Source organism: Ascaphus truei, chromosome 2 (genome assembly GCF_040206685.1).
Source record: "Ascaphus truei isolate aAscTru1 chromosome 2, aAscTru1.hap1, whole genome shotgun sequence".
Lineage (NCBI taxonomy): Eukaryota > Metazoa > Chordata > Amphibia > Anura > Ascaphidae > Ascaphus > Ascaphus truei.
In genome coordinates this window covers 490,554,938-490,578,692 of record NC_134484.1, presented here as the reverse complement: position 1 = coordinate 490,578,692, position 23,755 = coordinate 490,554,938, and the positions used below count along the sequence as shown (strand labels likewise).

The 23,755-nt window shown below is 49.8% G+C and overlaps 1 protein-coding gene across 1 annotated transcript in view; it reads right to left on the bottom strand.

The window, feature by feature from the left end:
- LOC142488070 (tyrosinase-like) overlaps window positions 1–23,755 on the bottom strand; it is a 45,753-nt gene that overhangs the window by 17,548 nt on the left and 4,450 nt on the right. The window lies entirely within an intron of this gene.

The following is a 23,755-nucleotide window of genomic DNA, read 5'->3' as shown; positions in this document are numbered from 1 at the left end:
TATATGTTTCATCAATCTATCTGTTGCGCTTTTTGATGGTTTCTCTTGTTTCTCACTGTATGACCTTTCCTCTGTTTCTCGACTGCTAAAACTCTGACACAATCACCCATCTCGATAACTGTAACCTCCTGCTGTCCGGCCTTCCTGCCTCTCACCTGTCTCCCCTACAATCTATCCTAAACGCTGCTGCCAGAATCACTCTACTCTTTCCGAAATCTGTCTCAGCGCCTCCCCTGCTGAAATCCCTCTCCTGGCTTCCGATCAAATCCCGCATCTCACACTCAATTCACCTCCTCACTTTTAAAGCTTTACACTCTTCTGCCCCTCCTTACATCTCAGTCCTAATTTCTCGCTATGCACCATCCGAGCTCTTGCGTTCTGCTCAAGGATGTCTTATCTCTACCCCCTTTGTATCTAAAACCATCTCCTGCCTTAAACTGTTCTCACTGACTGCCCCACACCTCTGGAATGCCCTTCCCCTCAATACCCGACTAGCACCCTCTCTATCCACCATTAGGACCCATGTGTATGTATAGGTGCTTTGTATGTAGGGGTGCTATGTATGTAGCTATTATGTGTAAGTAGAGCCTCACTGTGTATATAGAGGTGCTGTGTGTGTATATAGAGGTGCACTGTGTATGTAGAGGTGCTGTGTATGTAGAGGCGCTGTGTATGTAGAGGCGCTGTGTGTGTAGAGGTGCTGTGTATGTAGAGGTGCTGTGTGTATGTAGAGGTGCTGTGTTTAAGTAGAGGCACTGTGTATGTAGAGGAGCTTTGTGTGTGTAGAAATGCTGTGTATGTAGAGGTGCTGTGTATGTAGATGCACTGTGTGGAGAGGCGCTGTGTGTATGTAGTGGTGCTGTGTGTATGTAGAGGTGCTGTGTGTATGTAGAGGCACTGTGTGTATGTAGAGGCACTGTGTGTATGTAGAGGCGCTGTGTGTATGTAGAGGTGCTGTGTATGTAGAGGCGCTGTGTATGTAGAGATGCTGTGTGTATGTAGAGGTGCTGTGTGAATGTAGAGATGCGCTATGTGTATGTAGAGGCGCTGTGTATGTAGAGGTGCTGTGTATGTTGAGGTGCTGTGTATGTTGAGGTGCTGTGAGTATGTAGAGGCGCTGTTTGTGTAGAGGTGCTGTGTGTATGGAGAGGTGCTGTGTATGTAGATACGCTGTGTGTGTAGAGGCGCTGTGTGAATGTAGAGGCGCTGTGTGTGTGTATGTAGAGGCGCTGTGTGTATGTAGAGGCGCTGTGTGTATGTAGAGGCGCTTTGTGTATGTAGAGGCGCTGTGTGTATGTAGAGGTGCTGTGTGTATGTAGAGGCGCTGTGTGTGTGTAGAGGTGCTGTGTGTATGTAGAGGTGCTGTGTGTATGTAGAGGCGCTGTGTGTATGTAGAGGCGCGCTGTGTATGTAGAGGTGCTGTGTGTATGTAGAGGTGCTGTGTGTATGGAGAGGTGCTGTGTGTATGTAGAGGTGCTGTGTATGTAGATACGCTTTGTGTGTATGTAGGTGTATGTAGAGGCGCTGTGTGTATGTAGAGGCGCTGTGTGTATGTAGAGGTGCTGTTTGTGTAGAGGCGCTGTGTGTGTAGAGGTGCTGTGTGTATGTAGAGGCGCTGTGTGTATGTAGAGGCGCTGTGTGTATGTAGAGGCGCTGTGTGTATGTAGAGGTGCTGTGTGTATGTAAAGGCGCTGTGTCTATGTAGAGGCGCTGTGTGTATGTAGAGGCGCTGTGTGTATGTAGAGGTGCTGTGTATGTAGAGGTGCTGTGTGTATGTAGAGGCGCTGTGTGTATGTAGAGGCGCTGTGTGTATGTAGAGGTGCTGTGTGTATGTAGAGGCGCTGTGTGTATGTAGAGGTGCTGTGTGTATGTAGAGATGCTGTGTGTATGTAGAGGCGCTGTGTGTATGTAGAGGCGCTGTGTGTATGTAGAGGCGCTGTGTGTATGTAGAGGTGCTGTGTGTATGTAGAGGTGCTGTGTGTATGTAGAGGTGCTGTGTGTATGTAGAGGTGCTGTGTGTATGTAGAGGCACTGTGTATGTAGAGGTGCTGTGTGTATGTAGAGGCGTAGTGTCTATGTACAGGCGCTGTGTGCATGTAGAGGCGCTGTGTATGTTGAGACGCTGTGTGTATGTAGAGATGCGCTGTGTGTATGTAGAGGCGCTGTGTGTATGTAGAGATGCGCTGTGTGTATGTGTAGAGGCGCTGTGTGTATGTAGAGGTGCTGTGCGTATGTAGAGGTGCTGTGTATGTAGAGGTGCTGTGTGTATGTAGAGGTGCTGTGTGTATGTAGAGGCGCTGTGTGTATGTAGAGGTGCTGTGTGTATGTAGAGGCGCTGTGTGTATGTAGAGGTGCTGTGTGTGTGTAGAGGTGCTGTGTGTATGTAGAGGTGCTGTGTGTGTGTACAGGTGCTGTGTGTATGTAGAGGTGCTGTGTGTATGTAGAGGTGCTGTGTGTATGTAGAGGCGCTGTGTGTGTGTGTATGTAGAGGCGCTGTGTGTATGTAGAGGCGCTGTGTGAATGTAGAGGCGCTGTATGTGATTGTATGTAGAGGCGCTGTGTGTATGTAGAGGCGCTGTGTGTGTATGTAGAGGCGCTGTGTGTATGTAGAGGTGCTGTGTGTATGTAGAGGCGCTGTGTGTATGTAGAGGCGCTGTGTGTGTATGTAGAGGCGCTGTGTGTATGTAGAGGCGCTGTGTGTATGTAGAGGTGCTGTGTATGTAGAGGCGCTGTGTGTATGTAGAGGTGCTGTGTATGTAGAGGTGCTGTGTGTGTAGAGGTGCTGTGTATGTAGAGGTGCTGTGTGTGTGTAGAGGCGCTGTGTGTGTATGTAGAGGTGCTGTGTGTATGGAGAGGTGCTGTGTATGTAGATACGCTGTGTGTGTAGAGGCGCTGTGTGAATGTAGAGGCGCTGTGTGTGTGTATGTAGAGGCGCTGTGTGTATGTAGAGGCGCTGTGTGTATGTAGAGGCGCGCTGTGTATGTAGAGGTGCTGTGTGTATGTAGAGGTGCTGTGTGTATGGAGAGGTGCTGTGTGTATGTAGAGGTGCTGTGTATGTAGATACGCTTTGTGTGTATGTAGGTGTATGTAGAGGCGCTGTGTGTATGTAGAGGTGCTGTTTGTGTAGAGGCGCTGTGTGTGTAGAGGTGCTGTGTGTATGTAGAGGCACTGTGTATGTAGAGGTGCTGTGTGTATGTAAAGGCGCTGTGTCTATGTAGAGGCGCTGTGTGTATGTAGAGGCGCTGTGTGTATGTAGAGGTGCTGTGTGTATGTAGAGATGCTGTGTGTATGTAGAGGCGCTGTGTGTATGTAGAGGCGCTGTGTGTATGTAGAGGCGCTGTGTGTATGTAGAGGTGCTGTGTGTATGTAGAGGTGCTGTGTGTATGTAGAGGTGCTGTGTGTATGTAGAGGTGCTGTGTGTATGTAGAGGCGCTGTGTGTATGTAGAGGCGAAGTGTCTATGTACAGGCGCTGTGTGCATGTAGAGGCGCTGTGTATGTTGAGACGCTGTGTGTTTGTAGAGATGCGCTGTGTGTATGTAGAGGCGCTGTGTGTATGTAGAGATGCGCTGTGTGTATGTGTAGAGGCACTGTGTGTATGTAGAGGTGCTGTGCGTATGTAGAGGTGCTGTGTATGTAGAGGTGCTGTGTGTATGTAGAGGTGCTGTGTGTATGTAGAGGTGCTGTGTGTATGTAGAGGTGCTGTGTGTGTGTAGAGGTGCTGTGTGTATGTAGAGGTGCTGTGTGTATGTAGAGGTGCTGTGTGTGTGTAGAGGTGCTGTGTGTATGTAGAGGTGCTGTGTGTGTGTACAGGTGCTGTGTGTATGTAGAGGTGCTGTGTGTATGTAGAGGCGCTGTGCGTATGTAGAGGTGCTGTGTGTATGTAGAGGTGCTGTGTGTGTGTAGAGGTGCTGTGTGTATGTAGAGGTGCTGTGTGTGTGTACAGGTGCTGTGTGTATGTAGAGGTGCTGTGTGTATGTAGAGGCGCTGTGTGTATGTAGAGGCGCTGTGTGTGTGTGTATGTAGAGGCGCTGTGTGTATGTAGAGGCGCTGTGTGTATGTAGAGGCGCTGTATGTGTTTGTATGTAGAGGCGCTGTGTGTATGTAAAGGCGCTGTGTGTGTATGTAGAGGCGCTGTGTGTATGTAGAGGTGCTGTGTGTATGTAGAGGCGCTGTGTGTATGTAAAGGCGCTGTGTGTGTATGTAGAGGCGCTGTGTGTATGTAGAGGTGCTGTGTGAATGTAGAGGTGCTGTATGTGTTTGTATGTAGAGGCGCTGTGTGTATGTAAAGGCGCTGTGTGTGTATGTAAAGGCGCTGTGTGTGTATGTAGAGGCGCTGTGTGTATGTAGAGGTGCTGTGTGTATGTAGAGGCGCTGTGTGTATGTAGAGGCGCTTTGTGTATGTAGAGGCACTGTGTGTATGTAGAGGTGCTGTGTATGTAGAGGCGCTGTGTGTATGTAGAGGTGCTGTGTATGTAGAGGTGCTGTGTGTGTAGAGGTGCTGTGTATGTAGAGGTGCTGTGTGTGTGTAGAGGCGCTGTGTGTGTATGTAGAGGTGCTGTGTGTATGGAGAGGTGCTGTGTATGTAGATACGCTGTGTGTGTAGAGGCGCTGTGTGAATGTAGAGGCGCTGTGTGTGTGTATGTAGAGGCGCTGTGTGTATGTAGAGGCGCTGTGTGTATGTAGAGGCGCGCTGTGTATGTAGAGGTGCTGTGTGTATGTAGAGGTGCTGTGTGTATGGAGAGGTGCTGTGTGTATGTAGAGGTGCTGTGTATGTAGATACGCTTTGTGTGTATGTATAGGTGCTGTGTGTATGTAGAGGCGCTGTGTGTATGTAGAGGCACTGTGTGTATGTAGAGGCGCTGTGTGTATGTAGAGGTGCTGTTTGTGTAGAGGCGCTGTGTGTGTAGAGGTGCTGTGTGTATGTAGAGGCACTGTGTATGTAGAGGTGCTGTGTGTATGTAAAGGCGCTGTGTCTATGTAGAGGCGCTGTGTGTATGTAGAGGTGCTGTGTGTATGTAGAGGCGCTGTGTGTATGTAGAGGTGCTGTGTGTATGTAGAGGCGCTGTGTGTATGTAGAGGTGCTGTGTGTATGTAGAGGTGCTGTGTGTATGTAGAGGTGCTGTGTGTATGTAGAGGCGCTGTGTGTATGTAGAGGCGCTGTGTGTATGTAGAGGTGCTGTGTGTATGTAGAGGCGCTGTGTGTGTGTAGAGGTGCTGTGTGTATGTAGAGGTGCTGTGTGTATGTAGAGGCGCTGTGTGTATGTAGAGGTGCTGTGTGTATGTAGAGGCGCTGTGTGTGTGTGGATGTAGAGGCGCTGTGTGTATGTAGAGGTGCTGTGTGTATGTAGAGGCGCTGTGTGTATGTAGAGGTGCTGTGTGTATGTAGAGGTGCTGTGTGTATGTAGAGTTGCTGTGTGTATGTAGAGGTGCTGTGTGTATGTAGAGGCACTGTGTATGTAGAGGTGCTGTGTGTATGTAGAGGCGAAGTGTCTATGTACAGGCGCTGTGTGCATGTAGAGGCGCTGTGTATGTTGAGACGCTGTGTGTATGTAGAGATGCGCTGTGTGTATGTAGAGGCGCTGTGTGTATGTAGAGATGCGCTGTGTGTATGTGTAGAGGCGCTGTGTGTATGTAGAGGTGCTGTGCGTATGTAGAGGTGCTGTGTGTATGTAGAGGTGCTGTGTGTATGTAGAGGTGCTGTGTATGTAGAGGCGCTGTGTGTATGTAGAGGTGCTGTGCGTATGTAGAGGTGCTGTGTATGTAGAGGCGCTGTGTGTATGTAGAGGTGCTGTGCGTATGTAGAGGTGCTGTGTATGTAGAGGTGCTGTGTGTATGTAGAGGCGCTGTGTGTACTGTATGTAGAGGCGCTGTGTGTATGTAGAGGTGCTGTGTATGTAGAGGTGCTGTGTGTATGTAGAGGCGCTGTGTGTATGTAGAGGTGCTGTGTGTATGTAGAGGCGCTGTGTGTATGTAGAGGTGCTGTGTGTATGTAGAGGCACTGTGTATGTAGAGGTGCTGTGTGTATGTAAAGGCGCTGTGTCTATGTAGAGGCGCTGTGTGTATGTAGAGGTGCTGTGTGTATGTAGAGATGCTGTGTGTATGTAGAGGCGCTGTGTGTATGTAGAGGCGCTGTGTGTATGTAGAGGTGCTGTGTGTATGTAGAGGCGCTGTGTGTATGTAGAGGTGCTGTGTGTATGTAGAGGCGCTGTGTGTATGTAGAGGCGCTGTGTGTATGTAGAGGTGCTGTGTGTATGTAGAGGTGCTGTGTGTATGTAGAGGCGCTGTGTGTATGTAGAGGCGCTGTTTGTGTAGAGGCGCTGTGTGTGTAGAGGTGCTGTGTGTATGTAGAGGCACTGTGTATGTAGAGGTGCTGTGTGTATGTAAAGGCGCTGTGTCTATGTAGAGGCGCTGTGTGTATGTAGAGGTGCTGTGTGTATGTAGAGATGCTGTGTGTATGTAGAGGCGCTGTGTGTATGTAGAGGCGCTGTGTGTATGTAGAGGTGCTGTGTGTATGTAGAGGCGCTGTGTGTATGTAGAGGTGCTGTGTGTATGTAGAGGTGCTGTGTGTATGTAGAGGTGCTGTGTGTATGTAGAGGCGCTGTGTGTATGTAGAGGCGCTGTGTGTATGTAGAGGTGCTGTGTGTATGTAGAGGCGCTGTGTGTGTGTAGAGGTGCTGTGTGTATGTAGAGGTGCTGTGTGTATGTAGAGGCGCTGTGTGTGGATGTAGAGGCGCTGTGTGTATGTAGAGGTGCTGTGTGTATGTAGAGGCGCTGTGTGTATGTAGAGGTGCTGTGTGTATGTAGAGGTGCTGTGTGTATGTAGAGGTGCTGTGTGTATGTAGAGGTGCTGTGTGTATGTAGAGGCACTGTGTATGTAGAGGTGCTGTGTGTATGTAGAGGCGAAGTGTCTATGTACAGGCGCTGTGTGCATGTAGAGGCGCTGTGTATGTTGAGACGCTGTGTGTATGTAGAGATGCGCTGTGTGTATGTAGAGGCGCTGTGTGTATGTAGAGATGCGCTGTGTGTATGTGTAGAGGCGCTGTGTGTATGTAGAGGTGCTGTGCGTATGTAGAGGTGCTGTGTATGTAGAGGTGCTGTGTGTATGTAGAGGTGCTGTGTGTATGTAGAGGTGCTGTGTATGTAGAGGCGCTGTGTGTATGTAGAGGTGCTGTGCGTATGTAGAGGTGCTGTGTGTATGTAGAGGTGCTGTGTGTATGTAGAGGCGCTGTGTGTATGTAGAGGTGCTGTGCGTATGTAGAGGTGCTGTGTATGTAGATGCGCTGTGTGTATGTAGAGGCGCTGTGTGTATGTAGAGATGCGCTGTGTGTATGTGTAGAGGCACTGTGTGTATGTAGAGGTGCTGTGCGTATGTAGAGGTGCTGTGTATGTAGAGGTGCTGTGTGTATGTAGAGGTGCTGTGTGTATGTAGAGGTGCTGTGTGTATGTAGAGGTGCTGTGTGTGTGTAGAGGTGCTGTGTGTATGTAGAGGTGCTGTGTGTATGTAGAGGTGCTGTGTGTGTGTAGAGGTGCTGTGTGTATGTAGAGGTGCTGTGTGTGTGTACAGGTGCTGTGTGTATGTAGAGGTGCTGTGTGTATGTAGAGGCGCTGTGCGTATGTAGAGGTGCTGTGTGTATGTAGAGGTGCTGTGTGTGTGTAGAGGTGCTGTGTGTATGTAGAGGTGCTGTGTGTGTGTACAGGTGCTGTGTGTATGTAGAGGTGCTGTGTGTATGTAGAGGCGCTGTGTGTATGTAGAGGCGCTGTGTGTGTGTGTATGTAGAGGCGCTGTGTGTATGTAGAGGCGCTGTGTGTATGTAGAGGCGCTGTATGTGTTTGTATGTAGAGGCGCTGTGTGTATGTAAAGGCGCTGTGTGTGTATGTAGAGGCGCTGTGTGTATGTAGAGGTGCTGTGTGTATGTAGAGGCGCTGTGTGTATGTAAAGGCGCTGTGTGTGTATGTAGAGGCGCTGTGTGTATGTAGAGGTGCTGTGTGAATGTAGAGGTGCTGTATGTGTTTGTATGTAGAGGCGCTGTGTGTATGTAAAGGCGCTGTGTGTGTATGTAGAGGCGCTGTGTGTATGTAGAGGTGCTGTGTGTATGTAGAGGCGCTGTGTGTATGTAGAGGCGCTGTGTGTGTATGTAGAGGCGCTTTGTGTATGTAGAGGCACTGTGTGTATGTAGAGGTGCTGTGTATGTAGAGGCGCTGTGTGTATGTAGAGGTGCTGTGTATGTAGAGGTGCTGTGTGTGTAGAGGTGCTGTGTATGTAGAGGTGCTGTGTGTGTGTAGAGGCGCTGTGTGTGTATGTAGAGGTGCTGTGTGTATGGAGAGGTGCTGTGTATGTAGATACGCTGTGTGTGTAGAGGCGCTGTGTGAATGTAGAGGCGCTGTGTGTGTGTATGTAGAGGCGCTGTGTGTATGTAGAGGCGCTGTGTGTATGTAGAGGCGCGCTGTGTATGTAGAGGTGCTGTGTGTATGTAGAGGTGCTGTGTGTATGGAGAGGTGCTGTGTGTATGTAGAGGTGCTGTGTATGTAGATACGCTTTGTGTGTATGTATAGGTGCTGTGTGTATGTAGAGGCGCTGTGTGTATGTAGAGGCGCTGTGTGTATGTAGAGGCGCTGTGTGTATGTAGAGGTGCTGTTTGTGTAGAGGCGCTGTGTGTGTAGAGGTGCTGTGTGTATGTAGAGGCACTGTGTATGTAGAGGTGCTGTGTGTATGTAAAGGCGCTGTGTCTATGTAGAGGCGCTGTGTGTATGTAGAGGTGCTGTGTGTATGTAGAGATGCTGTGTGTATGTAGAGGCGCTGTGTGTATGTAGAGGCGCTGTGTGTATGTAGAGGTGCTGTGTGTATGTAGAGGCGCTGTGTGTATGTAGAGGTGCTGTGTGTATGTAGAGGTGCTGTGTGTATGTAGAGGTGCTGTGTGTATGTAGAGGCGCTGTGTGTATGTAGAGGCGCTGTGTGTATGTAGAGGTGCTGTGTGTATGTAGAGGCGCTGTGTGTGTGTAGAGGTGCTGTGTGTATGTAGAGGTGCTGTGTGTATGTAGAGGCGCTGTGTGTGGATGTAGAGGCGCTGTGTGTATGTAGAGGTGCTGTGTGTATGTAGAGGCGCTGTGTGTATGTAGAGGTGCTGTGTGTATGTAGAGGTGCTGTGTGTATGTAGAGGTGCTGTGTGTATGTAGAGGTGCTGTGTGTATGTAGAGGCACTGTGTATGTAGAGGTGCTGTGTGTATGTAGAGGCGAAGTGTCTATGTACAGGCGCTGTGTGCATGTAGAGGCGCTGTGTATGTTGAGACGCTGTGTGTATGTAGAGATGCGCTGTGTGTATGTAGAGGCGCTGTGTGTATGTAGAGATGCGCTGTGTGTATGTGTAGAGGCGCTGTGTGTATGTAGAGGTGCTGTGCGTATATGTAGAGGTGCTGTGTATGTAGAGGTGCTGTGTGTATGTAGAGGTGCTGTGTGTATGTAGAGGTGCTGTGTATGTAGAGGCGCTGTGTGTATGTAGAGGTGCTGTGCGTATGTAGAGGTGCTGTGTATGTAGAGGCGCTGTGTGTATGTAGAGGTGCTGTGCGTATGTAGAGGTGCTGTGTATGTAGAGGTGCTGTGTGTATGTAGAGGCGCTCTGTGTACTGTATGTAGAGGCGCTGTGTGTATGTAGAGGTGCTGTGTATGTAGAGGTGCTGTGTGTATGTAGAGGCGCTGTGTGTATGTAGAGGTGCTGTGTGTGTGTAGAGGTGCTGTGTGTATGTAGAGGTGCTGTGTGTGTGTACAGGTGCTGTGTGTATGTAGAGGTGCTGTGTGTATGTAGAGGTGCTGTGCGTATGTAGAGGTGCTGTGTATGTAGAGGCGCTGTGTGTATGTAGAGGTGCTGTGCGTATGTAGAGGTGCTGTGTATGTAGAGGCGCTGTGTGTATGTAGAGGTGCTGTGCGTATGTAGAGGTGCTGTGTATGTAGAGGTGCTGTGTGTATGTAGAGGCGCTGTGAGTATGTAGAGGTGCTGTGTATGTAGAGGTGCTGTGTGTATGTAGAGGCGCTGTGTGTATGTAAAGGTGCTGTGTGTATGTAGAGGTGCTGTGCGTATGTAGAGGTGCTGTGTATGTAGAGGTGCTGTGTGTATGTAGAGGTGCTGTGTATGTAGAGGTGCTGTGTGTATGTAGAGGCGCTGTGTGTATGTAGAGGTGCTGTGTGTATGTAGAGGTGCTGTGTGTGTGTACAGGTGCTGTGTGTATGTAGAGGTGCTGTGTGTATGTAGAGGCGCTGTGTGTATGTAGAGGCGCTGTGTGTGTGTGTGTATGTAGAGGCGCTGTGTGTATGTAGAGGCGCTGTGTGAATGTAGAGGCGCTGTATGTGTGTGTGTGTAGAGGCGCTGTGTGTATGTAAAGGCGCTGTGTGTGTATGTAGAGGCGCTGTGTGTATGTAGAGGTGCTGTGTGTATGTAGAGGCGCTGTGTGTGTATGTAGAGGCGCTGTGTGTATGTAGAGGCGCTGTGTGTATGTAGAGGTGCTGTGTATGTAGAGGCGCTGTGTGTTTGTAGAGGTGCTGTGTATGTAGAGGTGCTTTGTGTGTAGAGTTGCTGTGTATGTAGAGGTGCTGTGTGTGTGTAGAGGCGCTGTGTGTGTATGTAGAGGTGCTGTGTGTATGTAGAGGTGCTGTGTATGTAGAGGTGCTGTGTGTGTAGAGGTGCTGTGTATGTAGAGGTGCTGTGTGTATGTAGAGGTGCTGTGTGTATGTAGAGGTGCTGTGTGTGGATGTAGAGGCGCTGTGTGTATGTAGAGGTGCTGGGTGTATGTAGAGGTGCTGTGTATGTAGAGGTGCTGTGTGTATGTAGAGGCGCTGTGTGTATGTAGAGGCGCTGTGTGTATGTAGAGGCGCTGTGTGTATGTAGAGGCGCTGTGTGTATGTAGAGGTGCTGTGTATGTAGAGGTGCTGTGTGTATGTAGAGGTGCTGTGTGTATGAAGAGGTGCTGTGTGTATGTAGAGGCGCTGTGTGTATGTAGAGGTGCTGTGTGTATGTAGAGGCGCTGTGTGTATGTAGAGGTGCTGTGTGTATGTAGAGGCACTGTGTGAATGTAGAGGTGCTGTGTGTGTGTAGAGGTGCTGTGTGTGTAGAGGCGCTGTGTGTATGTAGAGGCGCTGTGTGTATGTAGAGGCGCTGTGTGTATGTAGAGGTGCTGTGTATGTAGAGGCGCTGTGTGTATGTAGAGGTGCTGTGTATATGTAGAGGTGCTGTGTGTATGTAGAGGCGCTGTGTGTATGTAGAGGCGCTGTGTGTATGTAGAGGTGCTGTGTGTATGTAGAGGCGCTGTGTGTATGTAGAGGCGCTGTGTGTATGTAGAGGCGCTGTGTGTGTATGTAGAGGTGCTGTGTGTGTACAGGTGCTGTGTACAGTATGTTGAGGTGCTGCGTATGTAGAGGTGCTGTGTGTGTATGTAGAGGCGCTGTGTGTATGTAGAGGCGCTGTGTGTATGTAGAGGCGCTGTGTGTATGTAGAGGCGCTGTGTGTATGTAGAGGTGCTGTGTGTATGTAGAGGTGCTGTGTGTATGTAGAGATGCTGTGTGTATGTAGAGGTGCTGTGTGTGTGTAGAGGTGCTGTGTGAGTAGAGGCGCTGTGTGTATGTAGAGGCACTGTGTGTATGTAGAGGCGCTGTGTGTGTATGTAGAGGTGCTGTGTGTATGTAGAGGTGCTGTGTGTATGTAGAGATGCTGTGTGTATGTAGAGGTGCTGTGTGTGTGTAGAGGTGCTGTGTGTATGTAGAGGCGCTGTGTGAATGTAGAGGCGCTGTGTGTGTGTGTGTGTATGTAGAGGCGCTGTGTGTATGTAGAGGCGCTGTGTGTGTATGTAGAGGTGCAGTGTATGTAGAGGCGCTGTGTGTATGTAGAGGCGCTGTGTGAATGTAGAGGCGCTGTGTGTGTGTGTGTGTATGTAGAGGCGCTGTGTGTATGTAGAGGCGCTGTGAGTGTATATAGAGGTGCTGTGTGTATGTAGAGGCGCTGTGTGTATGTAGAGGTGCTGTGTGTGTATGTAGAGGTGTTGTGTGTATGTAGAGGTGCTGTGTGTATGTAGAGGTGCAGTGTATGTAGAGGCGCTGTGTGTATGTAGAGGCGCTGTGTGTATGTAGAGGCGCTGTGTGTATGTAGAGTCGCTGTGTGTATGTAGAGGCGCTGTTTATGTAGAGGCGCTGTGTGTATGTAGAGGCGCTGTGTGAATGTAGAGGCGCTGTGTATGTGTGTATGTAGAAGCGCTGTGTGTGTGTGTATGTAGAGGCGCTGTGTGTATGTAGAGGCGCTGTGTGTGTATGTAGAGGCGCTGTGTGTATGTAGAGGTGCTGTGTGTATGTAGAGGCGCTGTGTGTATGTAGAGGCGCTGTGTGTATGTAGAGGCGCTGTGTGTATGTAGAGGCGCTGTGTGTATGTAGAGGCGCTGTGTGTATGTAGAGGTGCTGTGTGTGTATGTAGAGGCGCTGTGTGTATGTAGAGGCGCTGTGTGTATGTAGAGGTGCTGTGTGTGTACAGGTGCTGTGTGTATTGAGAGGTGCTGTGTGTGTGTACAGGTGCTGTGTGTATGTAAAGGTGCTGTGTGTATGTAGAGACGCTGTGTGTATGTAGAGGCGCTGTGTGTATGTAGAGGTGCTGTGTGTATGTAGAGGCGCTGTGTGTATGTAGAGGTGCTGTGTGTATGTAGAGGTGCTGTGTGTATGTAGAGGTGCTGTGTGTATGTAGAGGCGCTGTGTGTATGTAGAGGCGCTGTGTGTATGTAGAGGTGCTGTGTGTATGTAGAGGCACTGTGTGTGTGTAGAGGTGCTGTGTGTATGTAGAGGTGCTGTGTGTATGTAGAGGCGCTGTGTGTGGATGTAGAGGCGCTGTGTGTATGTAGAGGTGCTGTGTGTATGTAGAGGCGCTGTGTGTATGTAGAGGTGCTGTGTGTATGTAGAGGTGCTGTGTGTATGTAGAGGTGCTGTGTGTATGTAGAGGTGCTGTGTGTATGTAGAGGCACTGTGTATGTAGAGGTGCTGTGTGTATGTAGAGGCGAAGTGTCTATGTACAGGCGCTGTGTGCATGTAGAGGCGCTGTGTATGTTGAGACGCTGTGTGTATGTAGAGATGCGCTGTGTGTATGTAGAGGCGCTGTGTGTATGTAGAGATGCGCTGTGTGTATGTGTAGAGGCGCTGTGTGTATGTAGAGGTGCTGTGCGTATGTAGAGGTGCTGTGTATGTAGAGGTGCTGTGTGTATGTAGAGGTGCTGTGTGTATGTAGAGGTGCTGTGTATGTAGAGGCGCTGTGTGTATGTAGAGGTGCTGTGCGTATGTAGAGGTGCTGTGTATGTAGAGGCGCTGTGTGTATGTAGAGGTGCTGTGCGTATGTAGAGGTGCTGTGTATGTAGAGGTGCTGTGTGTATGTAGAGGCGCTGTGTGTATGTAGAGGCGCTGTGTGTATGTAGAGGTGCTGTGTATGTAGAGGTGCTGTGTGTATGTAGAGGCGCTGTGTGTATGTAGAGGTGCTGTGTGTGTGTAGAGGTGCTGTGTGTATGTAGAGGTGCTGTGTGTGTGTACAGGTGCTGTGTGTATGTAGAGGTGCTGTGTGTATGTAGAGGTGCTGTGCGTATGTAGAGGTGCTGTGTATGTAGAGGCGCTGTGTGTATGTAGAGGTGCTGTGCGTATGTAGAGGTGCTGTGTATGTAGAGGTGCTGTGTGTATGTAGAGGCGCTGTGTGTATGTAGAGGCGCTGTGTGTATGTAGAGGTGCTGTGTATGTAGAGGTGCTGTGTGTATGTAGAGGCGCTGTGTGTATGTAGAGGTGCTGTGTGTGTGTAGAGGTGCTGTGTGTATGTAGAGGTGCTGTGTGTGTGTACAGGTGCTGTGTGTATGTAGAGGTGCTGTGTGTATGAAGAGGCGCTGTGTGTATGTAGAGGCGCTGTGTGTGTGTGTATGTAGAGGCGCTGTGTGTATGTAGAGGCGCTGTGTGAATGTAGAGGCGCTGTATGTGTGTGTGTGTAGAGGCGCTGTGTGTATGTAAAGGCGCTGTGTGTGTATGTAGAGGCGCTGTGTGTATGTAGAGGTGCTGTGTGTATGTAGAGGCGCTGTGTGTGTATGTAGAGGCGCTGTGTGTATGTAGAGGCGCTGTGTGTATGTAGAGGTGCTGTGTATGTAGAGGCGCTGTGTGTTTGTAGAGGTGCTGTGTATGTAGAGGTGCTTTGTGTGTAGAGGTGCTGTGTATGTAGAGGTGCTGTGTGTGTGTAGAGGCGCTGTGTGTGTATGTAGAGGTGCTGTGTGTATGTAGAGGTGCTGTGTATGTAGAGGTGCTGTGTGTGTAGAGGTGCTGTGTATGTAGAGGTGCTGTGTGTATGTAGAGGTGCTGTGTGTATGTAGAGGTGCTGTGTGTGGATGTAGAGGCGCTGTGTGTATGTAGAGGTGCTGTGTGTATGTAGAGGTGCTGTGTATGTAGAGGTGCTGTGTGTATGTAGAGGCGCTGTGTGTATGTAGAGGCGCTGTGTGTATGTAGAGGCGCTGTGTGTATGTAGAGGCGCTGTGTGTATGTAGAGGTGCTGTGTATGTAGAGGTGCTGTGTGTATGTAGAGGTGATGTGTGTATGTAGAGGTGCTGTGTGTATGTAGAGGCGCTGTGTGTATGTAGAGGTGCTGTGTGTATGTAGAGGCGCTGTGTGTATGTAGAGGTGCTGTGTGTATGTAGAGGCACTGTGTGAATGTAGAGGTGCTGTGTGTGTGTAGAGGTGCTGTGTGTGTAGAGGCGCTGTGTGTATGTAGAGGCGCTGTGTGTATGTAGAGGTGCTGTGTATGTAGCGGCGCTGTGTGTATGTAGAGGTGCTGTGTATATGTAGAGGTGCTGTGTGTATGTAGAGGCGCTGTGTGTATGTAGAGGCGCTGTGTGTATGTAGAGGTGCTGTGTGTATGTAGAGGCGCTGTGTGTATGCAGAGGCGCTGTGTGTATGTAGAGGCGCTGTGTGTGTATGTAGAGGTGCTGTGTGTGTACAGGTGCTGTGTACAGTATGTTGAGGTGCTGCGTATGTAGAGGTGCTGTGTGTGTATGTAGAGGCGCTGTGTGTATGTAGAGGTGCTGTGTGTATGTAGAGGTGCTGTGTGTATGTAGAGATGCTGTGTGTGTGTAGAGGTGCTGTGTGTATGTAGAGGCGCTGTGTGAATGTAGAGGCGCTGTGTGTGTGTGTGTGTATGTAGAGGCGCTGTGTGTATGTAGAGGCGCTGTGTGTGTATGTAGAGGTGCAGTGTATGTAGAGGCGCTGTGTGTATGTAGAGGCGCTGTGTGAATGTAGAGGCGCTGTGTGTGTGTGTGTGTATGTAGAGGCGCTGTGTGTATGTAGAGGCGCTGTGTGTGTATGTAGAGGTGCTGTGTGTATGTAGAGGCGCTGTGTGTATGTAGAGGTGCTGTGTGTGTATGTAGAGGTGTTGTGTGTATGTAGAGGTGCTGTGTGTATGTAGAGGTGCAGTGTATGTAGAGGCGCTGTGTGTATGTAGAGGCGCTGTGTGTATGTAGAGGCGCTGTGTGTATGTAGAGTCGCTGTGTGTATGTAGAGGCGCTGTTTATGTAGAGGCGCTGTGTGTATGTAGAGGCGCTGTGTGAATGTAGAGGCGCTGTGTATGTGTGTATGTAGAGGCGCTGTGTGTGTGTGTATGTAGAGGCGCTGTGTGTATGTAGAGGCGCTGTGTGTGTATGTAGAGGCGCTGTGTGTATGTAGAGGTGCTGTGTGTATGTAGAGGCGCTGTGTGTATGTAGAGGCGCTGTGTGTATGTAGAGGCGCTGTGTGTATGTAGAGGCGCTGTGTGTATGTAGAGGCGCTGTGTGTATGTAGAGGTGCTGTGTGTGTATGTAGAGGCGCTGTGTGTATGTAGAGGCGCTGTGTGTGTGTGTATGTAGAGGCGCTGTGTGTATGTAGAGGCGCTGTGTGTATGTAGAGGCGCTGTATGTGTTTGTATGTAGAGGCGCTGTGTGTATGTAAAGGCGCTGTGTGTGTATGTAGAGGCGCTGTGTGTATGTAGAGGTGCTGTGTGTATGTAGAGGCGCTGTGTGTATGTAGAGGCGCTGTGTGTGTATGTAGAGGCGCTGTGTGTATGTAGAGGTGCTGTGTGAATGTAGAGGCGCTGTATGTGTTTGTATGTAGAGGCGCTGTGTGTATGTAAAGGCGCTGTGTGTGTATGTAGAGGCGCTGTGTGTATGTAGAGGTGCTGTGTGTATGTAGAGGCGCTGTGTGTATGTAGAGGCGCTGTGTGTGTATGTAGAGGCGCTTTGTGTATGTAGAGGCGCTGTGTGTATGTAGAGGTGCTGTGTATGTAGAGGCGCTGTGTGTATGTAGAGGTGCTGTGTATGTAGAGGTGCTGTGTGTGTAGAGGTGCTGTGTATGTAGAGGTGCTGTGTGTGTGTAGAGGCGCTGTGTGTGTATGTAGAGGTGCTGTGTGTATGGAGAGGTGCTGTGTATGTAGATACGCTGTGTGTGTAGAGGCGCTGTGTGAATGTAGAGGCGCTGTGTGTGTGTATGTAGAGGCGCTGTGTGTATGTAGAGGCGCTGTGTGTATGTAGAGGCGCGCTGTGTATGTAGAGGTGCTGTGTGTATGTAGAGGTGCTGTGTGTATGGAGAGGTGCTGTGTGTATGTAGAGGTGCTGTGTATGTAGATACGCTTTGTGTGTATGTAGGTGTATGTAGAGGCGCTGTGTGTATGTAGAGGCGCTGTGTGTATGTAGAGGTGCTGTTTGTGTAGAGGCGCTGTGTGTGTAGAGGTGCTGTGTGTATGTAGAGGCACTGTGTATGTAGAGGTGCTGTGTGTATGTAGAGGCGCTGTGTGTATGTAGAGGCGCTGTGTGTATGTAGAGGCGCTGTGTGTATGTAGAGGCGCTGTGTGTATGTAGAGGTGCTGTGTGTATGTAGAGATGCTGTGTGTATGTAGAGGCGCTGTGTGTATGTAGAGGCGCTGTGTGTATGTAGAGGTGCTGTGTGTATGTAGAGGCGCTGTGTGTATGTAGAGGTGCTGTGTGTATGTAGAGGTGCTGTGTGTATGTAGAGGTGCTGTGTGTATGTAGAGGCGCTGTGTGTATGTAGAGGCGCTGTGTGTACAGTATGTAGAGGTGCTGTGTGTATGTAGAGGCGCTGTGTGTGTGTAGAGGTGCTGTGTGTATGTAGAGGTGCTGTGTGTATGTAGAGGCGCTGTGTGTATGTAGAGGTGCTGTGTGTATGTAGAGGTGCTGTGTGTATGTAGAGGCGCTGTGTGTGGATGTAGAGGCGCTGTGTGTATGTAGAGGTGCTGTGTGTATGTAGAGGCGCTGTGTGTATGTAGAGGTGCTGTGTGTATGTAGAGGTGCTGTGTGTATGTAGAGGTGCTGTGTGTATGTAGAGGTGCTGTGTGTATGTAGAGGCACTGTGTATGTACAGGCGCTGTGTGCATGTAGAGGCGCTGTGTATGTTGAGACGCTGTGTGTATGTAGAGATGCGCTGTGTGTATGTAGAGGCGCTGTGTGTATGTAGAGATGCGCTGTGTGTATGTGTAGAGGCGCTGTGTGTATGTAGAGGTGCTGTGCGTATGTAGAGGTGCTGTGTATGTAGAGGTGCTGTGTGTATGTAGAGGTGCTGTGTGTATGTAGAGGTGCTGTGTATGTAGAGGCGCTGTGTGTATGTAGAGGTGCTGTGCGTATGTAGAGGTGCTGTGTATGTAGAGGCGCTGTGTGTATGTAGAGGTGCTGTGTGTATGTAGAGGTGCTGTGTATGTAGAGGTGCTGTGTGTATGTAGAGGCGCTGTGTGTATGTAGAGGCACTGTGTGTATGTAGAGGTGCTGTGTATGTAGAGGTGCTGTGTGTATGTAGAGGCGCTGTGTGTATGTAGAGGTGCTGTGTGTGTGTAGAGGTGCTGTGTGTATGTAGAGGTGCTGTGTGTGTGTACAGGTGCTGTGTGTATGTAGAGGTGCTGTGTGTATGTAGAGGTGCTGTGCGTATGTAGAGGTGCTGTGTATGTAGAGGCGCTGTGTGTATGTAGAGGTGCTGTGCGTATGTAGAGGTGCTGTGTATGTAGAGGCGCTGTGTGTATGTAGAGGTGCTGTGCGTATGTAGAGGTGCTGTGTATGTAGAGGTGCTGTGTGTATGTAGAGGCGCTGTGTGTATGTAGAGGCGCTGTGTGTATGTAGAGGTGCTGTGTATGTAGAGGTGCTGTGTGTATGTAGAGGCGCTGTGTGTATGTAGAGGTGCTGTGTGTGTGTAGAGGTGCTGTGTGTATGTAGAGGTGCTGTGTGTGTGTACAGGTGCTGTGTGTATGTAGAGGTGCTGTGTGTATGTAGAGGCGCTGTGTGTATGTAGAGGCGCTGTGTGTGTGTGTATGTAGAGGCGCTGTGTGTATGTAGAGGCGCTGTGTGAATGTAGAGGCGCTGTATGTGTGTGTGTGTAGAGGCGCTGTGTGTATGTAAAGGCGCTGTGTGTGTATGTAGAGGCGCTGTGTGTATGTAGAGGTGCTGTGTGTATGTAGAGGCGCTGTGTGTGTATGTAGAGGCGCTGTGTGTATGTAGAGGCGCTGTGTGTATGTAGAGGTGCTGTGTATGTAGAGGCGCTGTGTGTTTGTAGAGGTGCTGTGTATGTAGAGGTGCTTTGTGTGTAGAGGTGCTGTGTATGTAGAGGTGCTGTGTGTGTGTAGAGGCGCTGTGTGTGTATGTAGAGGTGCTGTGTGTATGTAGAGGTGCTGTGTATGTAGAGGTGCTGTGTGTGTAGAGGTGCTGTGTATGTAGAGGTGCTGTGTGTATGTAGAGGTGCTGTGTGTATGTAGAGGTGCTGTGTGTGGATGTAGAGGCGCTGTGTGTATGTAGAGGTGCTGTGTGTATGTAGAGGTGCTGTGTATGTAGAGGTGCTGTGTGTATGTAGAGGCGCTGTGTGTATGTAGAGGCGCTGTGTGTATGTAGAGGCGCTGTGTGTATGTAGAGGCGCTGTGTGTATGTAGAGGTGCTGTGTATGTAGAGGTGCTGTGTGTATGTAGAGGTGCTGTGTGTATGTAGAGGTGCTGTGTGTATGTAGAGGCGCTGTGTGTATGTAGAGGTGCTGTGTGTATGTAGAGGCGCTGTGTGTATGTAGAGGTGCTGTGTGTATGTAGAGGCACTGTGTGAATGTAGAGGTGCTGTGTGTGTGTAGAGGTGCTGTGTGTGTAGAGGCGCTGTGTGTATGTAGAGGCGCTGTGTGTATGTAGAGGTGCTGTGTGTATGTAGAGGTGCTGTGTGTATGTAGAGGTGCTGTGTGGATGTAGAGGTGCTGTGTATGTAGAGGCGCTGTGTGTATGTAGAGGCGCTATGTGTGTATGTAGAGGCGCTGTGTGTATGTAGAGGTGCTGTGTATATGTAGAGGTGCTGTGTGTATGTAGAGGCGCTGTGTGTATGTAGAGGCGCTGTGTGTATGTAGAGGTGCTGTGTGTATGTAGAGGCGCTGTGTGTATGTAGAGGCGCTGTGTGTATGTAGAGGCGCTGTGTGTGTATGTAGAGGTGCTGTGTGTGTACAGGTGCTGTGTACAGTATGTTGAGGTGCTGCGTATGTAGAGGTGCTGTGTGTATGTAGAGGCGCTGTGTGTATGTAGAGGTGCTGTGTGTATGTAGAGGTGCTGTGTGTATGTAGAGATGCTGTGTGTATGTAGAGGTGCTGTGTGTGTGTAGAGGTGCTGTGTGAGTAGAGGCGCTGTGTGTATGTAGAGGTGCTGTGTGTATGTAGAGGTGCTGTGTGTATGTAGAGGTGCTGTGTGTATGTAGAGGTGCTGTGTGTATGTAGAGATGCTGTGTGTATGTAGAGGTGCTGTGTGTGTGTAGAGGTGCTGTGTGTATGTAGAGGCGCTGTGTGAATGTAGAGGCGCTGTGTGTGTGTGTGTGTATGTAGAGGCGCTGTGTGTATGTAGAGGCGCTGTGTGTGTATGTAGAGGTGCAGTGTATGTAGAGGCGCTGTGTGTATGTAGAGGCGCTGTGTGAATGTAGAGGCGCTGTGTGTGTGTGTATGTAGAGGCGCTGTGTGTATGTAGAGGCGCTGTGTGTGTATGTAGAGGTGCTGTGTGTATGTAGAGGCGCTGTGTGTATGTAGAGGTGCTGTGTGTGTATGTAGAGGTGCTGTGTGTATGTAGAGGTGCTGTGTGTATGTAGAGGTGCAGTGTATGTAGAGGCGCTGTGTGTATGTAGAGGCGCTGTGTGTATGTAGAGGCGCTGTGTGTATGTAGAGTCGCTGTGTGTATGTAGAGGCGCTGTTTATGTAGAGGCGCTGTGTGTATGTAGAGGCGCTGTGTGAATGTAGAGGCGCTGTGTATGTGTGTATGTAGAGGCGCTGTGTGTGTGTGTATGTAGAGGCGCTGTGTGTATGTAGAGGCGCTGTGTGTGTATGTAGAGGCGCTGTGTGTATGTAGAGGTGCTGTGTGTATGTAGAGGCGCTGTGTGTATGTAGAGGCGCTGTGTGTATGTAGAGGCGCTGTGTGTATGTAGAGGCGCTGTGTGTATGTAGAGGCGCTGTGTGTATGTAGAGGTGCTGTGTGTGTATGTAGAGGCGCTGTGTGTATGTAGAGGCGCTGTGTGTATGTAGAGGTGCTGTGTGTGTACAGGTGCTGTGTGTATTGAGAGGTGCTGTGTGTGTGTACAGGTGCTGTGTGTATGTAGAGGTGCTGTGTGTATGTAGAGACGCTGTGTGTATGTAGAGGCGCTGTGTGTATGTAGAGGCGCTGTGTGTATGTAGAGGTGCTGTGTGTATGTAGTGGTGCTGTGTGTATGTAGAGGTGCTGTGTGTATGTAGAGGTGCTGTGTGTATGTAGAGGCACTGTGTGTGTGTAGAGGTGCTGTGTGTGTACAGGTGCTGTGTGTATGTAGAGGTGCTGTGTGTATGTAGAGGCGCTGTGTGTATGTAGAGGCGCTGTGTGTGTATGTAGACGCGCTGTGTGTATGTAGAGGTGCTGTGTGTGTATGTAGAGGCGCTGTGTTTATGTAGAGGCGCTGTGTGTATGTAGAGGCGCTGTGTGAATGTAGAGGCGCTGTGTGTATGTAGAGGCGCTGTGTGAATGTAGAGGCGCTGTGTGTGAATGTAGAGGCGCTGTGTGTATGTAGAGGCGCTGTGTGTGAATGTAGAGGCGCTGTGTGTGTGTGTGTGTGTATGTAGAGGCGCTGTGTATGTAGAGGCGCTGTGTGTGTATGTAGAGGCGCTGTGTTTATGTAGAGGCGCTGTGTGTATGTAGAGGCGCTGTGTGAATGTAGAGGCGCTGTGTGTGAATGTAGAGGCGCTGTGTGTATGTAGAGGCGCTGTGTGTGAATGTAGAGGCGCTGTGTGTGTGTGTGTATGTAGAGGCGCTGTGTGTATGTAGAGGCGCTGTGTGTGTATGTAGAGGCGCTGTGTGTGTATGTAAAGGTGCTGTGTGTATGTAGAGGTGCTGTGTGTATGTAGAGGCGCTGTGTGTGTGTATGTAGAGGCGCTGTGTGTATGTAGAGCCACTGTGTGTGTATGTAGAGGCGCTTTGTGTATGTAGAGGTGCTGTGTGTATGTAGAGGCGCTGTGTGTATGTAGAGGCGCTGTGTGTGTAAGTAGAGGCGCTGTGTGTATGTAAAGGTGCTGTGTGTATGTAGAGGTGCTGTGTGTATGTAGAGGCGCTGTGTGTGTGTTTATGTAGAGGCGCTGTGTGTATGTAGAGCCACTGTGTGTGTATGTAGAGGCGCTGTGTGTATGTAGAGGTGCTGTGTGTATGTAGAGGTGCTGTGTGTATGTAGAGGCGCTGTGTGAATGTAGAGGTGCTGTGTGTGTGTACAGGTGCTGTGTATGTAGAGGTGCTGTGTGTATGTAGAGGTGCTGTGTGTATGTAGAGGTGCTGTGTGTATGTAGAGGTGCTGTGTATGTAGAGGTTCTGTGTATGTAGAGGTGCTGTGTGTATGTAGAGGTGCTGTGTGTATGTAGAGGCGCTGTGTGTATGTAGAGGTGCTGTGTGTATATAGAGGCGCTGTGTGTATGTAGAGGTGCTGTGTGTATGTAGAGGCGCTGTGTGTGTGTAGAGGCGCTGTGTGTATGTAGAGGTGCTGTGTGTATGTAGAGGTGCTGTGTGTGTGTAGAGGCGCTGTGTGTATGTAGAGGCGCTGTGTGTATGTAGAGGTGCTGTGTGTATGTAGAGGTGCTGTGTGTATGTAGAGGTGCTGTGTGTATGTAGAGGTGCTGTGTGTATGTAGAGGTTCTGTGTATGTAGAGGTGCTGTGTGTATGTAGAGGCGCTGTGTGTGTGTAGAGGCGCTGTGTGTATGTAGAGGCGCTGTGTGTATGTAGAGGTGCTGTGTGTATGTAGAGGTGCTGTGTGTATGTAGAGGCGCTGTGTGTGTATGTAGAGGTGCAGTGTATGTAGAGGCGCTGTGTGTATGTAGAGGCGCTGTGTGAATGTAGAGGCGCTGTGTGTGTGTGTGTGTATGTAGAGGTGCTGTGTGTATGTAGAGGCGCTGTGTGTGTATGTAGAGGTGCTGTGTGTATGTAGAGGCGCTGTGTGTATGTAGAGGTGCTGTGTGTGTATGTAGAGGTGCTGTGTGTATGTAGAGGTGCTGTGTGTATGTAGAGGTGCAGTGTATGTAGAGGCGCTGTGTGTATGTAGAGGCGCTGTGTGTATGTAGAGGCGCTGTGTGTATGTAGAGTCGCTGTGTGTATGTAGAGGCGCTGTTTATGTAGAGGCGCTGTGTGTATGTAGAGGCGCTGTGTGAATGTAGAGGCGCTGTGTATGTGTGTATGTAGAGGCGCTGTGTGTGTGTGTATGTAGAGGCGCTGTGTGTATGTAGAGGCGCTGTGTGTGTATGTAGAGGCGCTGTGTGTATGTAGAGGTGCTGTGTGTATGTAGAGGCGCTGTGTGTATGTAGAGGCGCTGTGTGTATGTAGAGGCGCTGTTTGTATGTAGAGGCGCTGTGTGTATGTAGAGGCGCTGTGTGTATGTAGAGGTGCTGTGTGTGTATGTAGAGGCGCTGTGTGTATGTAGAGGTGCTGTGTGTGTACAGGTGCTGTGTGTATTGAGAGGTGCTGTGTGTGTGTACAGGTGCTGTGTGTATGTAGAGGTGCTGTGTGTATGTAGAGACGCTGTGTGTATGTAGAGGCGCTGTGTGTATGTAGAGGTGCTGTGTGTATGTAGAGGCGCTGTGTGTATGTAGAGGTGCTGTGTGTATGTAGAGGTGCTGTGTGTATGTAGAGGTTCTGTGTATGTAGAGGTGCTGTGTGTATGTAGAGGCGCTGTGTGTATGTAGAGGCGCTGTGTGTATATAGAGGTGCTGTGTGTGTGTAGAGGCGCTGTGTGTATGTAGAGGCGCTGTGTGTATGTAGAGGTGCTGTGTGTGTATGTAGAGGTGCTGTGTGTGTGTAGAGGTGCTGTGTATGTAGAGGGTGCTGTGTGTATGTACAGGTGCTGTGTATGTAGAGGCGCTGTGTGTGTAGAGGTGCTGTGTGTGTATGTAGAGGCGCTGTGTGTATGTAGAGGCGCTGTGTGTATGTAGAGGTGCTGTGTATGTAGAGGCGCTGTGTGTATGTACAGGTGCTGTGTATGTAGAGGCGCTGTGTGTGTAGAGGTGCTGTGTGTGTATGTAGAGGCGCTGTGTGTATGTAGAGGCGCTGTGTGTATGTAGAGGTGCTGTGTGTATGTAGAGGCGCTGTGTGTGTATGTAGAGGCGCTGTGTGTTTGTAGAGGTGCTGTGTGTATGTAGAGGCGCTGTGTGTATGTAAAGGCGCTGTGTGTATGTCTAGGTGCTGTGTATGTAGAGGTGCTGTGTGTGTATGTAGAGGGGCTGTGTATGTACTGTAAAG